The sequence below is a fragment of the Macaca fascicularis genome, chromosome 20, assembly GCF_037993035.2.
Source record: "Macaca fascicularis isolate 582-1 chromosome 20, T2T-MFA8v1.1".
In the NCBI taxonomy this organism is placed as follows: Eukaryota; Metazoa; Chordata; class Mammalia; order Primates; family Cercopithecidae; genus Macaca; species Macaca fascicularis.
Window position 1 is genome coordinate 55,660,732 of NC_088394.1, and position 21,159 is coordinate 55,681,890.

The 21,159-nt window shown below is 36.4% G+C and overlaps 1 long non-coding RNA gene across 1 annotated transcript; it reads right to left on the reverse strand.

Annotated features, from left to right (window-relative positions):
- Nucleotides 1–537: 537 nt before the first annotated feature.
- LOC141409310 (uncharacterized) lies at nt 538–20,076 on the reverse strand. The gene is made up of 2 exons (XR_012429205.1): nt 19,575–20,076; nt 538–584 (listed from the first exon to the last, which is right to left on the reverse strand). It is a non-coding gene; the product is annotated as an uncharacterized lncRNA (long non-coding RNA).
- Nucleotides 20,077–21,159: the final 1,083 nt, after the last annotated feature.

Below are 21,159 nucleotides of genomic sequence, written 5' to 3' on the forward strand. Positions count from 1 at the left end.
CTTTAGAGAGATGAGAGAAACATTTCCCCTCACTTGTTCAAACTTTTTCCAACTGTGTCTATTTCCTTCCCAATAATGGTACAGAAGATAGTAGACTTGAAAGAGGTATGCATTTGAATCTCTATATTTCTAGTTCAAAATAGGGGTGAAATCTCTATTCACAGATATTCTTAATTAGAGGAATATGAAGTATGAAAGCCTTTGAAGACAACATTTTATTAAGAGCCTTGCTTGTGCAGTGAATGACTGTCTTTCTTGGACAGAAATTCAGTGGTGGAAGAGTTCGTTTGAAGGTTAAAAGTCTTGGGCCAAGCACGGTGGCTCATGCCTGCAATCTCAGCACTTTGGGAGGCCGAGGTGGGTGGATCATAAGGTCGGCAGTTCCATGCCAGCCTGACCAACATGGTGAAACCCCGTCTCTACTAAAGATAACAAAAATTAGCCAGGCGTGGCCGTGTGCGCCTGTCATCCCAGCTACTCAGGAGGTTGAGGCAGAAGAATCGCTTGAACCCGGGAGGTGGAGGTTGCAGTGAGCCGAGATTGCGCCAAAGCACTCCAGCCTAGGCGACAGGGTGAGACTCCGTCTTGGGAAAAAAAAAAAAAAAAAAAAAAAGATAGAAAAGAAGGTTAAAAGCCTTGTTGGACAATGTATTTTCTCTATCCTTGAAGTGGAACTCCTCATTTGAGGAGAGAAGGACAAGAGAGCTCCACAAAGAGAGAGTCCTGATAATTACTGGCACATCTAAACATCTGTGTTTAGTTGCAAAATACTTGTAAATGATTCATGTAAGTGGGGCACCATTCACTTCTGACCAATCTGCCTAAGTGCCAAGATAGGCAAGCCAGCTGTAATATCCAGTTTGCACTAAGCCCCTTCTCCATCACATTTCATTTAACTGTTGAGCTTGTCATTTGTTTATTACAACATGGGAGTATTACAACAGGTCCACATTTCACTCTCCATAATGAGAAATCTCTGAGGGAAATCTTCATTTTCTTTTATGGCTGAAGAACAACTCATCTTCCATTTTTCATGAAGTATCATGAGTCCTAAATTCGGGAAAAAAAGTTCTGGTCCAAGATACTAGTTATAAAACATATATCTCAAAAGGCCTAGATGTTTTATTCAAGGATGGCTATATCAATTTCCTATATATTGTCTACACAGATATCCTTACTAGAACCTGGTTAACATGGGTCGACTGCTGCAGATGATCAGAGTAAGATTACGTATCTGGAAAAATAACAACCATCACTTTTTTCAACATATGTTTATTGAGCTTCTACTGTGGCCCATCTACTCTGCAATGGTTGGTGAGGATAACGGAGATTTTTTTGGACCAGATTCTGATTTTATATAACTTATAGCCAAGAAGGACAGATATACCCATATGTACCAATTGTAAGACAGGAAGTGATACGTGACCCAAGTAAGGGAGTAGGGAGAAAAGTGTTATAGATACGTAGGGGAGAGCTTGGGGAAAAGTTAATGGAGAAGATAATACAATAATATTTGTAAAAGATCTGATAAAACTGGAAACCTACATAATTTACTTACCAAGTGATAAAATTTAAAAATGAACTGGCAGGAAGATATACATGTGCATTTAAGCAAGATGTGGAGTCAACTTCTAGGTCACTCTAGGAACAAAATGCTTCTGAATTTTCACATGTAATTTGGCTTGGGGATTTTGATCCCAATTTTGTTGATTATGATGACAATAATCATAACCTGTCGTGAAGAATGAAGTTGGCTGTTAGCCTCCAGCTTCAGTTCCTTCAGAATCCACCCTGCTGCTCCAGCCCAGGCCATGCCCTTTCTGGTCAGCTCTCAGCCAGTAACTGAACACAATGGGGTCCTAGACCCTGCTCATTTCTCCCCAACTCTGTTCTCCTCTCAGGCCATCCTCCTGCCAGGGCTCCCTGTGGGGCTGGCCTAAATATCCTCAGAGCTCTATCACCATTGAGGCTCTTCCTTCCCAACTCCCTTCCTTCTGCCTTTTCACGTTGCAGCCTGGAAGATCCCCCCTCCATCGGTACATATTCCAGGTCCCTCTCTTTTCTCTTTAAGAAGCATCAGCCCCATTTAACTGCTTTCCGGAAGACCCAAACTGACAATGTATCTGTCACATCTTTAGTCCTCATAAACATTGATTAAATATTGGGGATTTTACTTACTCACATTTTATTGTGAAAGGAACAGACAGGGAAGTTAAATGGTTTGTCCATTTTCACAAAACTGTTAAATGGTGAAAGCGATGTTGGATCTCCTTTCTGAATGGAGTATGCATGTCTTTAGATATACTTTAGTGTTTAAGAGGAGTCTATTGTGATTCTTTTTGTTTAGTGAAATCTCATTTTAAACTTCAATCAATCAATCACTTGGGCCACTCACTCTTTTTCTTTTTGGTGAATCTAGATTTGCACATGTTGGGTTAAAAAGGACTCCAATGAGAATGTATTTTGTGCCTGATGTAGACGTCTTTTATATTTTTTATTTTTTTTTTTAACAGAAAGGTCAGCAAGTGTCTTTCTGGCAGGACTGCCATTCGCTTCACTCCAGGCTGGAGTTTTAGCAGCACCATGATCCCCAGCTTAAAAAAAAAAACAAAAACAAAAAGCACATGGGCAAGACATTGCATAGGCTCTTGCTGCCCTGATCACTTTCGTTGTTGAAGCACACCTATTGCTTTTCTTTCGCAGGTTCTTCAATCAGACCGACGCTCTCAGCCCCTAGCCTGACATTCAAGGCCTTATTGCCTGCTCTCTCCAACTCTGCTTCATAACCTATGTGGCAACAACAACTGACTTTTGATTAGTCCTCCAAAAGCCTTTACCCCTGAGCATTTGCAGATATCTTTCAAGCTAAATATGCTCTGCCCTCTCTCAAATCAAGGCTTTTTCACTAAGAGCTCTCTCTCTGAACATTTTAGGCTAGGTGAGTGGGGAAGGAAGGACCTACACATGCCTAAAGTCCTTGCTAGGTAACTTCTACCAGAAGCCTTTAATCACTCACTAAAGTGGATTTGTTTGTCCCTCCGATTAGCTCCACAGTCCGAAGAGTATGTACTTGAAGCAGGAAACACTCCTAAGAGAAGAGGTGATCCTAATACAGCACCTGGCACACAGTATAAAGGCACTGCATGAATTAATATTAAAATGACGTGCATTGTAAAAATATCTATTTGTGTCACTAAACTTTGAGTCTCTGAAAAAATAGAATTCTATAATTTTCATTTTGAATCCATTTCCTCCAAAAGAGTCTTGTACCTGATGGCTCCCCAATACATGTATAACTGGCAATTCAGTTCAATGTGGAAAAATAGTATTTATTGCTAAACGTGATTGCCATTTACTGTAGACAGTGAAGTATAGTGAGAAAAAACATACAGCAAATTTTCAATATTATCTGTCTCCAAGAATTAAAATAACCACAAAACTGTTAAGTATTATTGCCATTTTGTGATAAGTAATTCTGCTTTGTTAAAGATTTTGTTTCTTCAATGGGAAAAAGCGTCATAATCTAAAAGTTGTCAGGAATTGCCATTCTTTTTCAGTCATCAGATGTTAACAGTTACCCAAAAGTTTCTGTAGCCATACCATTAATTGGAATCGAGCAGGGGAAATTACCCATAATGGCATTAACCTCTTGAACTTCTTTTAGTATCTCTGCCTTTAAGGGCAAATAAATTCCCTGGTGTAGTTGTTTGGATCTGGTCAAATTCTCTAAGAACTGTTAAACTCTCTGGACAACATGTCTAGTGTAAACTTCCCACTAAATAATAAATTTGTAGTTCAGCAACAAGCTAGACATCTCTGGGTGACATTTCCACCTTCTTGTATACATTGTATGTCCAGTCTTTGGAAAAGTGTTTGGTAAAATATAAACTGGTTGGAAAAAATTAAAATATCACCAACACTATTTTTAAAAGAGAAATATTTATAATAGCTGGAAGTCATACTTAAGATTATAACATTTTGGGATATAGTGTGTTTGCAGTCAGATGTGAAATCAGTGTACAAAGGGTCAACACAAAGAATATTTCTCCTCCAGGCATTTCTAAAAAGAAAAAAAAAGACCACTATATAGCCTCAATGTCTCCAATGACCTAAATTCTCCAGGCAGTTAATAGAAGATGAAAATTTAAAAAGAACATGAGAGAGAACAGCATTTCATGATTCAGTGATGTTTCTTGAGGGAGTCAGGCTGCAAAAACAGAATATGAACTTCATTTGAGGCTTGCTACATCCAACCACTACTCTCTTGCTTCTGCCCATTAACTTAGAGTAAGTTGCACCATAAATGCAATGACTTATAAGAAGAAAAGTGACACATTCTACTTATAAAAGAAAGAAAATCTGTAAAGCTAGAACTGAGAAAATAAAACCAAAGTACTCAGCAGATAAAATGTAAGTCATTTATCACTAGTCTAGGACTTTGTACAAGGAGAGGCTCCAGAGCTCATAAAGTTGGCTAGACAATTGCAGTGATCTATGGAGACTGACCAACACCTTTCTGATCCCCGAGGCTCATAAGTTAGAAGAACAACCAGAGTGTAAGCTCTGGATCTGACATAGGAAAAAAAGCAGATATAAAACAAAATTAAAACTGCAGTGATCATGGAGGTAATATACTGTTCATTGGAGGTTTGTAGAATTAAAAAGATTGTCACTGGAGTGGAAGGATTCAAGTTTAAATGCCTTTTATATTTGAAGAAGTGTGAAGTTAACAGCATACTTTTGAATGTCACTATTTAATGACATTTTAGATCTACATAATCTCCCCTCTTTCTCATAATTAGGGTTGGCAAGGATCAGGATCAGAAAAACCTCATATCCAGCAAATGTAGATGTTAAATATTAATAGGAGGTAGAAATAAGCAATCCTAAATTGACTAGTTCTATAAATATAGGCTGGGCTTTGATTCATTTTTTAAGGCCATAGGTCATGATAAAGAATATTTATCCTTTGGACATTTCTAAGAATATATGAGCTGTAGTTTATCTTCCTTGCCTCACAGTTCCATACATTTAGGAAAAAAGGGCCAATGGACTCCATAAATTGTCTTCTCAAAAAAATCCTTTACTTCGCTGATCAGGATATTAAGGCTCAGAGAGCATAAGTGAGTTATATCCTGAAAGTTAAAGCAGGCATAAGCCAGGAATAGATCTCAGCTCTCCACGTGTCACAATCATAAATAACTATACAAGGTTATTTGTTTGTTGTACTCTTTTTATTTCCCAAAAGAAAAGTTCATATAAATTCTTGGATGCCTGGCTATTCTCCAGAACATGATCTTTTTTTTTTTTTTTCCACTTAACTTTTTTGAATGAATGAAGAAATCCCTTAGCTTTTTAAACAAATATTTACTGATGCCATATAGGAATTTTGCTAGCTCTAGGCACTGGGTATGCAGATATATATAAATCAAGGATATTAATAAAGGAATGGACTTTATTCCAATGCCTCCTATTAGTAGGTTTATTTTTTTTCCATTCCTCATAGCTCATTGGCTGCTGCACAGATTCTCACATGCTGAGTGGGATGTCTTGAGATAGCCAGCTTGCTTCTGATGGTCAAAATGGTATCAGGACCTTCTGGAGCACATCAGTAGATGCCTACATGAAGGTTGATATGTGTTTATACAAAAAAGGTGACATCTTTGGAAGGAAGGAGAAATGGGTTTTGTTACTCGTCTGCCTCTGATAAGCTGTGTGATTTTGAGAAAGTCACATTTTCTCACTGAACCTTGGTTTTATCAAGCAGTGTTTTCCTTTTTTTGTTGTTGTTGTTGTTGTTGTTGTTTTTTTTGAGTTGGGGTTTCACTCTCTTACCCAGGCTGGAGTGCAGTGGCATGATCACAGCAGCTTCGACCTCCAGGCTCAACCAATCCTCTCACCTTAGCCTCTGGAGTAGACAGGATTAGAGGCATGTGTCATCATGCCCAGCTAATTTTCAAATTTTTTGTAGACACAGGGTCTCCCTATGTTGTCTCAGCTGGTCTTAAATTTCTGGCCTCAAGCGATCCTCCTGTCTTGATCTCCCAAAGGGTTGCGATTACAGGCATGAGCCACTGCACCTAGACTCTGGTTGCTTTTGCTTCTAATGAACAGTGGGTGATTACAGGAATTTATCATCGAGAATTGACTAAAATATAAGAATTATAGCCAAAGAGGTTGAACAGATGACATTTATAAGTTTAATTATTTTCATTATGAATGCAATTATAGTTGCAGGTCCTTGAAAGAAAAACATTTTTACTGAGTAATTGCTCATTATAGCATGGCGTTAATGGGCATTAAGGCCAGGGGCTTTTCCTTTTATCAGCCACACCGGTGATGTTTCTCCACTACTCCCCTGAATTGCTACATTGAAAGACATGATAGTAATGCTATTGCCCCAAGAAGGCAGGTTGTATAAACTATTAAGAGATCCCTAGACCAAAAAATAGAGACAAAGCTGAATTCTACTGTCTGTCCCACTATTTATTAGATTGGCTTAAATTCACTGAACCCAAGTTACCGCAATTGTAAAGTGAAGTGATGGTGCCAGGTTTATTTCAGCACCATTTTTCATAGCTAGAGGACTACAGTTTACTCCCGTCACTAGGGTATTCCTTACTGTGGCCTGCCAGGTATGCTGTGGAGTGGGAATCAACTTGGGTTTCATCCCCATATGCCTTGGTCTGCTAACATTCCTACTGGAACACTGTCTGGGGGACAACTGGGACACCTCTTCTGCTAGAGGAAACTGCCACTAGCATCTATATTTGATGGCTGTTAGGAATACTGGAGTTGTGTGCCACATCTGTTTCCTGAAGATCATGTTCACTCCTAGAATGTTTCTTGGTGTCAGGTGTTTTGGCACAGGGATGTGGATGATTCCTTCCCTTTAATATGTTGGGAGAGAGTTAGGGTGTGGGAGGAGTCTAGGATGAATAGCTGAGTTTTGTCTTGATATGCGTCATATATATCATGTATACAAAACACCATCCTGTGTGCAATATGCCCACTAAACAGTAATGAGATATTATTTCAACTATTTCAAGAAGAGAACAGAAATTAAGGGAAAATAAGTAATCAAAGTACACAGAAGTTGAATATTTTTATAAGATAATTTATTACTAACCAACAATTCCCAAATTCGAACATACACCTGGTGGATTGAGAGTCTAACTTTGAACATACAGAAGGAAATATACCATAATAATATTAAAATCAGGAAAATTTATTTCAGATAGCATCTTGTCAAATATCTAAATTTACAAATGAGGTCAAATTTACAAATGAGAGCCAGGGATTCAATGTTTATCTTCCCAAGGCCAGCAAGTGTCAGCACTGAAAATATCTAAGCAGGAGTCTCTAGCTACCAACCCAATGTTCTCCTCACTAAAGAGATATTTTTTTCATTCCATTTTTCTTACCTTCCCCAACACCAAAAGTGCTTATTATATATGAGTTTGCAGATGATGACATCAAGAAGGAAGTGGGGCAAGATATTAACTGACCACCTACTTTGTCTGAGGTTCTGGGTGAGTCAGTTTTGCCATTTAATCCTTAAAAATCATGATGTGGTAGAGACAGACAGGGACGCTGAGGTCAGAGGTTATGTCACTTCATAAAGATGAGAACAGAGCCAGGAAAAATTCAAATTCCTTATTGAATTGTTTCAAAGGCTCTTTAGATAAAACACTTGGGAAAGTTTAAGTTGGAATTATAAATTAAATTTTAAATTTAAAATTTTAAGTTTATTTAAAATGCTAGACAGTTTGAATTAAAAGATAATGTCACCTCATTAATTATTAAATTTTATAATGCCCCTCAAGTTTTTATGTTCAAAATTTTCCCCCAGAAGGCAAGAATAGTTTCTTTGAACTATGACTGCTACTGTTTTACTCTGAGTCATTTTTGGTGTGTAAATTGTGCATATTTGAATAGTTCGTAAGCTTCTGAAATCTATATCTGGGACAATTCCATCTAGTTCCTGCCTAGTTCTAAAACCATGAGAAAAGTGAAAAATTCAATTCCTTTGAATTTCTCTAATACCTGGGTAAAGGCCGATTATTGGCAGAATTGTGGAACCCTATTGAATATTTACTTGTATGCACAGTAATGATACGAGCTTCTTGATCTCACCAGAAGGATATACTTTTATATCTTTATTGTCTTGGTTTTAAGATAAAGTAATACCTATTTGGTAATGAGTTTTTGTGGATTTATCGCAGAGAAGCTTAAATTATTCTCTTATTCAGGCCAGGGTCAAACAAGGGAGGAGAAGGGATGAGATAAATTAAACAGACGATTAACTGTGAGGAAGAGTTTTATCGACTCTTAGCAAGGGTTCAGACATTCAGATGTATGCCAGGCAGAGTGAGAGAAAAGTTGCTTCTCTAATTTAGAGAAGAATAGATGGCTGCAGTTTAGCACCTTGCATAGTTCTTCGAAAGGCAAAACAAGCAACAAATAAACAAACAACCCAAATATGACTAGAAATAGAGATCTCTTTGAGGGCTGTTCCATGTAGGTCCCCGCTCTGAATGCTCCATCTATTGATTCCTGTAGAACCGTTTTTTCTTTAGCAAGATGCAGAAGTCTGGCCCTTTGGGAATCAATTCTCGTTTTTGTTGTGTGAATAAATAACCTTGATTAAGAAAAAACGCTTTCTAAACTCACTTGCTGCTTTTGCTCTGGTTTTTTAAAAAGCTGCGTATTGTAAAGACTTTATGTGTAAACATTTGAGAATAAAAATTGTAAAGTACGGCTGTGTTTTGCTTAAAATTTAAAAAACTCAGAACAACATGATTTAACAAATAAGCAATTTAGAAAGGAGATACTCAAGAACCCAGGTCAGCAAACTACATCCCTCAGGCCAAACTGCTCTGCCTGAAAGCTAAGAATAGTTTTTAGATTTTTAAAGGTTGTAAAAAAAAAAGAGAAGAGTATATGTATATGTCCCACAAAATCTGAAATATTTGTTGTATGATCCTTAACGGAAAAGAGTTGCTTTGACTCCTGATTTAGAACATTTAAAAAATATTTAAACTTTACAACTTATTTTATTTATACTTATTAAAATCTTTTTCCATGAATTATTTTACTTGAGGTTACCTCTTGATGTATGTAAATTGTTAATAGCCCCATTTTACAGATAAGAAATTGAAATTAAGTGATACATCCATGACTACTTAACCTTTCAAATATGTGGATAATATAATCCTCTAAATTGTATTTACTACTTTAGTGCATTATCATCAATGATTATATATGATAATACTTAATTTCTGCATCAAAAATATTACATCAAAATGCATAAATAATTTATATTCAAATAATATAATTTACACAAATAAAGTGTAAATAAAACTTGATTTGAAAAAATCTGTATAGCAAAACCTACATGGGTTTTTTGTTGTTGTTGTTTTGGACATGAGTTAATTATGAACTAAGCATGTACTATTATTGTTAAACATAGTTTATAGATAAAGATAATCATAGTCCCTTGGGGACAATTTGGTCCTTCCAAAGAGCCAAAACTATGAGAATTACAGAAAATGCAAGGGACATTTAATAACACACATCTGGACAGTGAATGTGTTCATATAAGATAAAATTAATACTAACTAGACTTATTTAATATGAAAACAAAATATATTCAGAAAATGAGAGACTTATTACATAAAAGAAAGATAAGATTCACTGGATCAGTAATTGTAATTATTCAAAATATGTGATGAATTCTGAAAACAGATGAATATTAGAAAACTTCCTAAATGACACACACCAAGTGAGTTACAGACATCTAATCAATAATGTGGATGATGATTTAAGAAGCTTCATTAGCAAATATGTAAATTACACAAAGCTGGGAGAGGAGTATCCTGCTCAATGGTAAGCAGTTGTATCAATCTGTTCTAATACACTTTTTTTTTAGATGGACTCTCGCTGGATTCCAGGCTGGAGTGCAGTGGCGCGATCTCAGCTCACTTAAACCTCTGCCTCCTGGATTCAAGTGATTCTCCTGCCTCAGCCTCCCGAGTAGCTGGGATTACATGCACCCACCACCAAACCGGGGTAATTTTTGTATTTTTAGTAGAGACGGGGTTTCACTGTGTTGACCAGGCTGATCTTGAACTCCTGACCTCAAGTGATCGGCCTTCCTCGGCCTCCCAAAGTGCTGGGATTACAGGCGTGAGCCACTGCACTCTGAATGCACCCGATCTCGTCTGTTCTAATATGCTTTCATCTTTCGCACCTTTTGCCTAAAAATATCTTAATATATATTTTAGTCAACTAGCCACTATGAAGTTTCAAACTATCAGTTGCAACAATAGCTGTTTTAGACATTTTGCTTGATACATGGCATGGTTGTTGTCTTAAGTGATATTTTTAAATGTATATATTAACAAAAGTACACTCCCAGTTAGCACCAGCTATTAAATTTATGATTAAATAAATTTTTACAAATGATAATTCATGTAAAGCATGTAAACAAATGCTCACACTTGATCTGTCAGTGTACTGTGGCCAATGGGGTCATTAAACACTGAATGTGATATTACAGATGATAAGTTGTAGTCAGTTTTAGGGGGTTAGGTAATGCTTAGTATACTAGGGTAGATTGAAAAGACAAAAGTTATAGTACTTATTTAATTTGTTATACTATTTTATTTAGTTATATTTATTGTAATTTATTATAATTATTTATAATATAGTTATAAATCTGAAGATTTATCATTTTATCCTTGTATTTTAAGTTCTAGATGAGAAACAACCTAAAATACTGTACTTTGGCCACTTCCTATGGATCTATACCCTGGACTTTGTCATTTAGCTCTTAACATTCTGATGGTGAGAAAGGAAGGAAACGACCATGTAGTAAAAGAATTTCTTATCATTAACCGAAATAAGGCTTGCTTAAGTCATATACACATCTAGTGTTCTCCTTGTTCTGTTGCCATGTACTCCTCTTTCTAACGGTCACTGGGGATCCAAAAACTTCTTGAGATTTCTCTTACCTATACTTTTTTTTTTTTTTTTTTGAGACAGAATCTCGCTCAGTCGCCCAGGCTGGAGTGCAGTGGCGTGATCCCGGCTCACTGCAAGCTCCGCCTCCCGGGTTCACGACATTCTCCTGCCTCAGCCTCCCAAGTAGCTGGGACTACAGGCGCACGGCACCACGCCCAGCTAATTTTTTGCATTTTTTGTAGAGACGGGATTTTACCGTGTTAGCCAGGATGGTCTCGATCTCCTGACCTTGTGATCCACCCGCCTCAGCCTCCCAAAGTGCTGGGATTACAGGCATGAGCCACCGCGCCCGGCCTTACCTAGACTTTCTATGTAAGTCCTAGGGGAGCTGTGGCAATTGTTTACTATGATTTTCCGAATCCAGAAACAACAATGAAAACTTAAGGAATTTAGTAAAGAAAGTTCTGAAAAGAAAATATTTAGCCCCAAACATTTTGCTCACTAATTTGCAAATTTTCTTCTTGTATCATATGCAACGTGATACATCATAGAATGGTTAAATCTAGTTAATTAACAAGCACATTTCCTCACATGGTTATAATTTTTGTGGGGAGAACATTTACTCATCAAGTCTCTTAGCATTTACAAGAATACAATATATTATCATAAACTGTAGTCACCATGCTGTAAGTATAGAGCACCCTTGACATAACTAACCTATCTTAGAAAAAGACTCCATTTTCTGTTTCATAGAGCACTTTGCCAACAAGGATAAGATGTTTTGTTTAATAAACAAATAAAATAAATAAGGACTGCATCCAACCAGATAGGGACCCAAACAAAGGCAATCTTTCACTCTCAGTTCCCACCAGAGGACTCCGTGGCTATAAAAGACCAAGTCTTCGCAGCTCAAAATGGCCGTCTTAACTGATACCTTCTTGCAGTCACTTATGATAAGAATTTGGCATCTGCCGGCCTGGCGCAGTGGCTCACAACTGTACTCCCAGCACTTTGGGAGGCCAAGGCAGGTGGATAACCTGAGGTCAGGAGATTGAGACCAGCCTGGCCAACATGGTCAAACCCCGTCTCTACTAAAAATACAAAAATTAGTCGGGCCTGGTGGTATGTGCCTATAATCCCAACTACTTGAGAGGCTGAGGCAGGAGAATCACTTGAACCAGGGAGATGGAGGTTGCAGAGAGCCTAGATCGTGCCACTGCACTCCAGCCTGGGTGACAGAGTGAGACTCCATCTCGAAAACAAAAACAAACTAACAAAAACCCCAAAGAATTTAGCATCTGTGGCTGGGCACAGTGGCTCTTGCCTGTAATCCCAGCACTTTGGGAGGTCAAGGTGGGCAGATCACGAGGTCAGGAGTTCGAGACCAGACTGACCAACATAGTGAAACCTCATCTCTTCTAAAAATACAAAAATTAGCCAGACGTGGTGGAGGTACCTGTAATCCCAGCTACTGGGGAGGCTGAGGTAGGAGAATCACTTGAACGTGGGAGGCAGAGGTTGCAGTGAGTGGAGATAGCACCATTGCACTCCAGCCTGGGCACCGAGTGAGATTCCATCTCAAAAAAAAAAAAAAAAAAAAAAAAAGACTTTGGCATCTGCCGCCAAAGGCACTGCCATCTCATAGACTCTTCCTTGCAAGAGCAGTGGACTGTCCAGACCAGACCAGGACTCATTTTGTCTTCTTAGTTCTCCCTGGAGTGGTTTGTTAACCCTTTCTCCTATCTCTTTTTAAATTTACTCAGATGTTAAATTTACTCTGTTTGTTGTGGAATAATTAACTTATAACATTTATATATGGATTAAATATTCTATTATGTATAGTTTGCAAAACTGACTGACTTGTGGAGTGGCTTGATCCTGTGTGCTGGTGGCTGTGACTACTGGATTAATGGTAATTACTAAGGAGATTTGCCTTCTTGGGAACTCCCTGTAGCTCGTGACTTTTGTCATTGAAGTAGCATCAATAAAACCGTACATTGTGGAAAGACACAAGCATGCATGGACCTTGTTCTTTGCACCATTCGTGACACTGTACAATAGATCTCTTGAACTTATTAATTATATCTAAGTGTATATATGTGTCCTTTGGCCAACATGTCCCCAACCTCCTTTTTCCACTAACAACCTAGCCTCCGATAATTGCCATTCTACTCTCTATTTCTATGAGATCAACTCTTTTAGATTCCAAATGGGAGTGAGATTATGTGGTGTTTGTTTTTCTGTGTCTGGCTTATTTCACTTAACATAGTGTCCTCCAGGTTCATCCATCTTGTCACAAATGGCAGAATTTCTTTCTTATAGTTGAATAGTATTCCATTGTGTATATATAAGACATTTCCTTTATCCATTCATCTGTTGATAAACACTTAGGTTGATTTCATATCTTAGCTATTGTGAATAATGCTGCAATAAATACGCAAGTGCAGATATCTCTTCAACACACTGATATCATTTGCTTTGGATATATGCTCCGTGGTGGGATTGCTGGATCACATGGTGGTTCTGTTTTTAGTGTTTTTGAAACTATCATACTGTCTTCCATAATGGTGGTACTCATTTACATTCCCACCAACATTTTCAAGGGTGTTCTTTACTCCACATCCTCCCCACTGCTTAATATCTATTGTCTTTCTGATAATAGTGATTCTAACAGGAGAAGGGCTATTATCAGAAAGACAGGGGCAGTTGGCAAGAGAAAGAAATAAAAGTCATCCAAATTGGAGATAAAGAAGTTAAATCATCCCTATTTGCAGATAACACGATCTTATATATAGAAAATTCTAAGGCTCCACTAAAAAATTGTTAGAATTAATATACAAATTCAGAAAAGCTGCAGAATACAAAACTAACACACAAAAACTGTATCTATATACTAACATAGGACCAACTGAAAGAGAAGTCCAGAAAACAATCTTATTTACAATATCTTAAAAAAAATACTTAGATTAAGAGTAAATTTAATCAAGGAGGTAAAAAATTTCTATGCTGAAACCTATAAAACATTAATGAAAGAAAGTGAAGAAGACACAAGCAGATATTTGTTCGTGGATTGGAAGAATTTATATTGTTAAAATGTCTATACCATTCAAAGCGATCTACAGAATCAATGCAATCCCTATCAAAATACGAATTAGATTCTTCACAGAAATAGAAAAACAATCTAAAATTTGTATGGATCCCAAAAGACCCCTATTAGCCAAAGCAATCTTAAGCAAAAGGAACAAAGCTGAAGGGTTGGCACTACCTGACTTCAAAATACACAACAGTTATAGTAACCAAAACAGCATGATACTGACATAAAAACAAACACATAAGGTAATGGAAGATAATAGAGAGACTAGAAATAAATCTACATTTACAGACAACTCATTTTCAACAAAGGTGCAAAGAATACACAATGAGGAAAAACAGTCTTCTCAATAAATGGTGTTGGGGAATGCAAAAAATGAAACTAGACTCCTATCTCTTGGTATATACAAAAATCAACTCAAAATAGATTAAAGATTTAAATGTAACACCCCAAACTATGAAACTAATAGAAGAAAGCATAGAGGAAAACTTCATGATACTGGTCTGGGAATGCTTTTCTGATTATGATTCAAAAGCATGGACAACAAAAGCAAAAATAGACAAATGAGATAAAATCAAACTAAAAAGCTTCTGCACAGAAAAAATAAATAAATCCACTCAACAGAGTGAAGAGACCACCCACAGAATGGGAGAAAATATTTGCAAACTATACATCTGATAAGGTGCTAATATCCACAATGTATAAGGAGCTTAAAAGCAAGAAAACAAATAACTTGGTTTTGTAATGGGCTTAAGACTTAAATAAATATTATTATTATTATTTTTAAAAACACATACAAATGGCTAACAGGTGTATGAGGAAGTGCTCAATATCACTAATCATCAGGGAAATGCAAATTAACACCACAGTGAGAAACAGTTTTTAACATAAGCAATTCAAGAAATTGTAAAAGGGGCAACTTAATAAACAAAAGAATGTAGAAGGAAAGTAGTATTAAAGTAATATTAAATTTACAAGCATAATTGTGCAATGAAAAAGCAGGCAAGCAATAGATAGTACAATCAGAAATATTGTCTTCTTTGAGGAGAGTAACTAGATAGACAATTGTGGAACTAACATAAATAATATTTAAAATATTAGGTATAATGAGCATCACTACTGTTTTAATCTCTGTATAATCTCTCTCTGTGTGTATCTATACAGATTATTTTTAAATTCAAATAGTATAAATAACTTGATTTCAGATCTGATAAAAATAGGATAAGATAGAGACAATGTTAAAGACCAACAATGTACAATGCATCAAATTCATATGATCATGTCACTAGAGAGAAAAAAATTAGCAACATTTCTTATGAAAAAGGTTATTCTGTGTGTGTATATAAATATACTCTTTTTTTAGTTCATTCTCAATTCCTGTTTTTATATCAGTCTTTTCCCTATTCTATTTTCTGTATTATATTTTGTAAAAATAATTTCAACTTTTATTTTAGATACAGGGGGTACATATTCAGGTTTGTTACAGGGGTATATCATGTATGTATATACTCAATGTTATTGAAAGATACAGCAAGTACGACACTGAATTGTGAAATGTTCATGTATTCTCTAATGCTTATTAAAGCCAAGAACAAGATAAGCTAACTATAAAACTTGAATGTAACAGTGTATTGAAGTCTTACCAAAAGCATAACACTCAACATGGATATGAAGTGTAAAGATTTTCAAGGGAGTTAAAGAGACATTATTATTCTCATATATTTGTCCATATAATGTCTTTAAATATCATAAATGTTTCTTTTAGAACTAATAAGAAAGATTGCTAATTTTAAGTTTAGTATGCAAATATCAAGAGCATCCTTATGTATCAGCAATAAACAATTAAAAAATATATTTTTAAAATGTTATTCTAATCACAATAAATATCATAAATGTACCTAGGGGAAAATGACAATAGATGGGTAACAACTTTATGAAAAAAAACTTTATTAGAAAAAATAATATGAGTTTTTAAAAAGAACAAAAATATTGCTTATTTATGAAAGGGAAAATCTATTATTATAAAGACAAATTTTAAAAATTAATCTATAGTTAATTAAAATTCAAATAAAAATCTCAACTAGGTTTTCTGTTGTAACTTGACATGATTCCAAGAGTGCAATGGAAGGGCTAAATTAATATTGTGAAAAATAAAGAGAGAAAATACATCTTAACAGATACCAAGTTTCGTTTTAAAGATAAAGTAACTAAACAGTATTTATTGTGCAAGAAGGAACAAATAGACTGCTAGAGCCTAGAAGCAGACTTACCCATATAAATGTAAAATACTGATTATCCAAAAAATGTTGCTGGGAGAATTTCTATTCATATGGAAGTTGGGTGGAAATTTTGCTCTCTATCCAATAAACAACAAAAAAATTATTTTAGTCATATTAAAAATCATAGAATAGGCTGGACACAGTGGCTCATGCTTGTAATCCCAGCAATTAGGGAGGTCAAGGTGGGCGGATCACTTGAGGCCAGGAGTTCGAGACCAGCCTGGCCAACATGGTGAAACCCCGTCTCCACTAAAAATATAAAAATTAGCCGGGTGTGGTGGCGGGCACCTGTAATCCCAGCTTCTTTGGAGGCTGAGGCAGGAGAATCACTGGAACCCGGGAGGCTGCACTCCAGCCTGGGCAATAAGAGTGAAACTCTGTCTCAAAAAAAAAAAAAAAAAAAAAAAAAAAATCGTAGAATAAAAAAGCTAATTAAAAATAGGATACATTTATTATTTCAGTATAGTACAAGAATTTTTTATAAGAAAAGTACAAAACATTAAGGCAGTATTGTTTTCAGTCATACTTTTATGTATACTGTTAATTTTAATGTCATCAAATTTGCCGAGTAAATAAATCTTGGTTTCGTTGCATAGAAGGCAGGCATATTTCTTATGAGGGCTCTTTATAAGACTTGACTCTGCATGAAGCGCTCTCATTACATCCTAATTCCTAATTAAAAGTGCTGCTTCCATGTGTTTGGGATAGAAGATTGAATTATATGGTTGCTAAATGCTTTCCCAAATTGGTACATCATGGTTGGAAACATTCCACACTTAGCATCCTGTGGTTTATAACGATAGTTACCAAATTGGGAACTGAGAGAAGTATGTTCTAATATTGACTTAGACTGCTCCTGCCATGGAGGTACATATATGTGTGCATGTGTGTGCAGAAAGGGCAAGATAAGTCAACATCATAGCTGCATTATCACATAAAACTTAAAATCACCACTCACTGGTGCTGGCAGTACAGGTTCAAGAGGGTGGTGCTTTAGATATGACCAGTTGCTCATCAGATACATGGCTGAAGGAGAGCTGAGGTTTCCTGATGTTAGAACAGATAGGAGTACTGTGTGGCACCAAACCATTAGGAAACAACCATATAAAATATGAAATCAAATTTCTGGGGACAGAGGTTCTCCAGGAAACGGAAGGACAAATTCTTTTTTTTAGTATATGTGCTGCCGAAGCAAGCACTGGAAGGACAAATTCTTATCATTTAAAGCAACATTTTTGAAGATATTGAACTTTCTTGAAAGCCTCATTCTTTTAATGTAACTTTTCCTGTGCCCGAACTTCTATTTTTTTCTTCCTGAAAATCTCCGCTAGAATATGAATTTGGTTGCTTTTCTTCATGATAGACAATAGTCATAAATTTAAAGAATATTCATAATGTGGAAAACTGCCGTTCTTGTTTTAGAATTGGTGTAGGCAAACTTGAAAGGAGATGAAATTAGGCCTTCTAGGGTGGAAAGTGTATTATACAGAACAACAGAGTTATCTAAACTTATAATGTTGCTGAACCATGGTGATGGAATCAGGCCAGCCCCATTGGAATGTAAGCTATATGGGGGCACTAATCAAGTCTGCTGTGTTCTCCATTGTATACTGATGATCCAGCACAGTGCTGGACACATGTTAGACACCCAAGAAATTGTGAAAGAAACACACAGATGAACTAGCAAATTTGAGAGGCACTTCCTAAGTTGTTTCAGTAGGATTTATCTTTTTTCCTAATAAATGGAACAATTATTTTGTAGATGGACTATTTCCCTCTAGGGTTTTATATGAAGGTAATGCTTTCCAGCAAGCTTGTTTTCATGCATTTTCCCTTATCCTAACACCATCAGGGTAGATATTTTGTGACTTTTGTCTATTTTGATGTCATTTAATGGATTTTATTTCTGAGCTGCATGAAACTGTTTATGCTCTTTCAACACTCATAAGCACAAATAATAAATGAAAATATAAACGAAGAGCATAAATTTACTTAGAATTAAATAACAGGCATACTACTTTGTATTACAGGTATTATCTCATCTAATACACACAGCAATCCCTTAGTAGACATGATTTACCATTTAACAGATGCTCAAACTGAAGCTAAGGGAGATTTGATAAACTTGACAAACTCTCAGAATTAATAAGTGCTTAATTTAGTGATGAACCAATTTAGGTATTTCAGAGCCTTTGTTTTTAATACTTTTGTTGTTCATGTGGTTTTTCTGAGGAAAATTCATGTCTTTTTTGTTATTCAGTAGAATAAGGAGGAATGATTTAGGGTGAATTAGAACAAAACTGAGTTAACAACAAACTGAGAAGTAAAAGGGAAGTTTCCATGCCTCAGAAAAAGACCTTTTGCAGAAGACATACGTGTAGGCAACAATCATATGAAAAAAAAAAGGCTCAGCATCACTGATCATTAGAGAAATGTAAATCAAAAACACAATGAGATGCTATGTTACAACAGTCAGAATGGCCACTGTTAAAAGGTCAAAACATAACAGATAATGGTGAGGTTGCAGAGAAAGAGGAATGCTTATATACTGTTGGTAAGAGTGTAAATTACTTCAACTATTGTGGAAGAAATTGTGGCAATTCTTCAAATTTCTACAGACAGAAATACCATTCGACCCAGCAACCCCACTTACTGGGTATGTACTCAAAGGAATATAAATTTTTCAGTTATGAAGATACATGCACGGGAATGTTCATTGCAGCACTATTCGCAATAGCAAAGATGTGGAATCAACTTAAATGCCCATCAACGATAGACTAGATAAAGAAAATGTAGTACATATACATCATGGAATACTATGCAGCCATAAAAAAGAATGAGATCATGTCATTTGCAGGGACATGGATGAAATTGGAAGCTATTATCCTTAGCACACTAACACAGGAACAAAAAAACCAAATACCACATATTCTCACTTACAAGTGGGAGTTGAATGATGAGAACACAGGGGCACATAGAGGGGACAGCATACACTGTGCCTGTTGGATGGTGGAAGGTTGGGGGAGAAGGGAGAGGATTAGGAAAAATAACTAATGGGCACTAGGCTTAATACCTGGACAATGAAATAATCTGTACAACAAACACCCATGACACACATTTGCCTGTGTAACAAATCTGCATGTTTGCCTGAACTCAAAAGTTAAAAAAAGAAGAAGCCCTTTGCTTTGCATTGTACTCATAATGACAACAGAATCAGTGAGCATCAATATGCTACCTACCACCAAAGAGATGTTAGCACACGTGCTTTGGAGAATCATTTAGCAGCATTCACATCCCATGGCTTCAGCCTCTCCTATCATCTTATTTTCAATCAGCTTCAGGACAAAGTGATAGAGAAACTGAGTCAGACGAGAAGCCATGTGTAAGCAACTCAGAAGAAGCGAATTGTTCACCTCTCTGCATTTGGAGCCTGTGAGATCCTGCTTCCCTCCATATTGGTTCTACAGTCTACGACTGGCATGCATTCTGGCTAGAAAAAGAAAATACAGGCCGGACGCGGTGGCTCACGCCTGTAATCCCAGCACTTTGGGAGGCAGAGGGACAGATCACGGGGTCAGGAGATCGAGACCATCCTGGCTAACACAGTGAAATCCCATCTCCACTGAAAATACAAAAAATAAGCCGGGCGTGGTGGCGGGCACCTGTAGTCTCAGCTAGTCGGGAGGCTGAGGCAGGAGAATCGCTTAAACCCTGGAGGCAGAGGTTGCAGTGAGCCGAGATCGCGCCACTGCACTCCAGCCTAGGCGGCAGAGCGAGACTGTTTAAAAAAACAAACAAACAAACAAAAAACAAAAAACAATAAACACAACTTTAAGTAGCTCATATCCCTGCAAGCAAAGCTCTTAAACTGCTTTGTCTTGCCACCTGTGCCTATAAAAGACACAGCGCTCATGAACTGAAACTGCTAAGCTAAACAGCCACACACAAGGCTTTCAACTTACCAGTTCAAAATTCATGGCCAAGAATACTTGCAGCACAAATTTGCAAATTTGTACTCAGATTACGAGAGTTTAAATCATCTCGAATATTGACATTGTGTATCTCTTATAGCTAAAATCTTCATATTTTCATTACTTCCAGTCATTAACAAAGGATATTAATTGTTTTCTTTTACCAGTATATGCACATTTTTATTCCAGTTTAATTTTAAAAAGAGAAATATATGATGCTATGGTCTTTGGAAATTATCACCATAATTTTTATGGTTGACATAGGTGTTCATGAAAGTAATTATGCTGAATTCATCTTTCAGCATAATAAAAATAGATGATGTTCACTGAACACTTATTATGGGTTAGGTACTGTGCCAAACTCTTAGCATACAGTAACTCATTCGTTGTTCTTACCACCCCATATACAAAGTAGTCTTTATAATTCTTGCCTTACAGAAGAACTAATGGAAGCTTAGAGAAATGAAGTGATTTGCCCAAGTTTACATATTTAGCAAATGGAATAAAATCAGAATTCCAATTTAGGCAGAATTCCAAATGATTTTACATCTTGTATTCTTACCAACTGTGCTATAATGCCCGTGAATACAAATTTAAAATAGTAAACTATTAAAACAAAAACTTTAAAAAACACACTTTTAATTCTCCACCCTCACTTGTTTATTTCAGTTACTCTTTTTTTGTAATTCCCCCTTACACAGGAATCATGTATGCATATTTGAAATAGTGTCCTTGGCCAGGCATGATGACTCATGCCTATAATCCTGTAAAGAGAAAAAAAAGAAAGAAAGAATGTCCTATAAATCATTTTATAGTTTTTTAGTTTAAGCAAATAGCACAGTTTTTATGATAA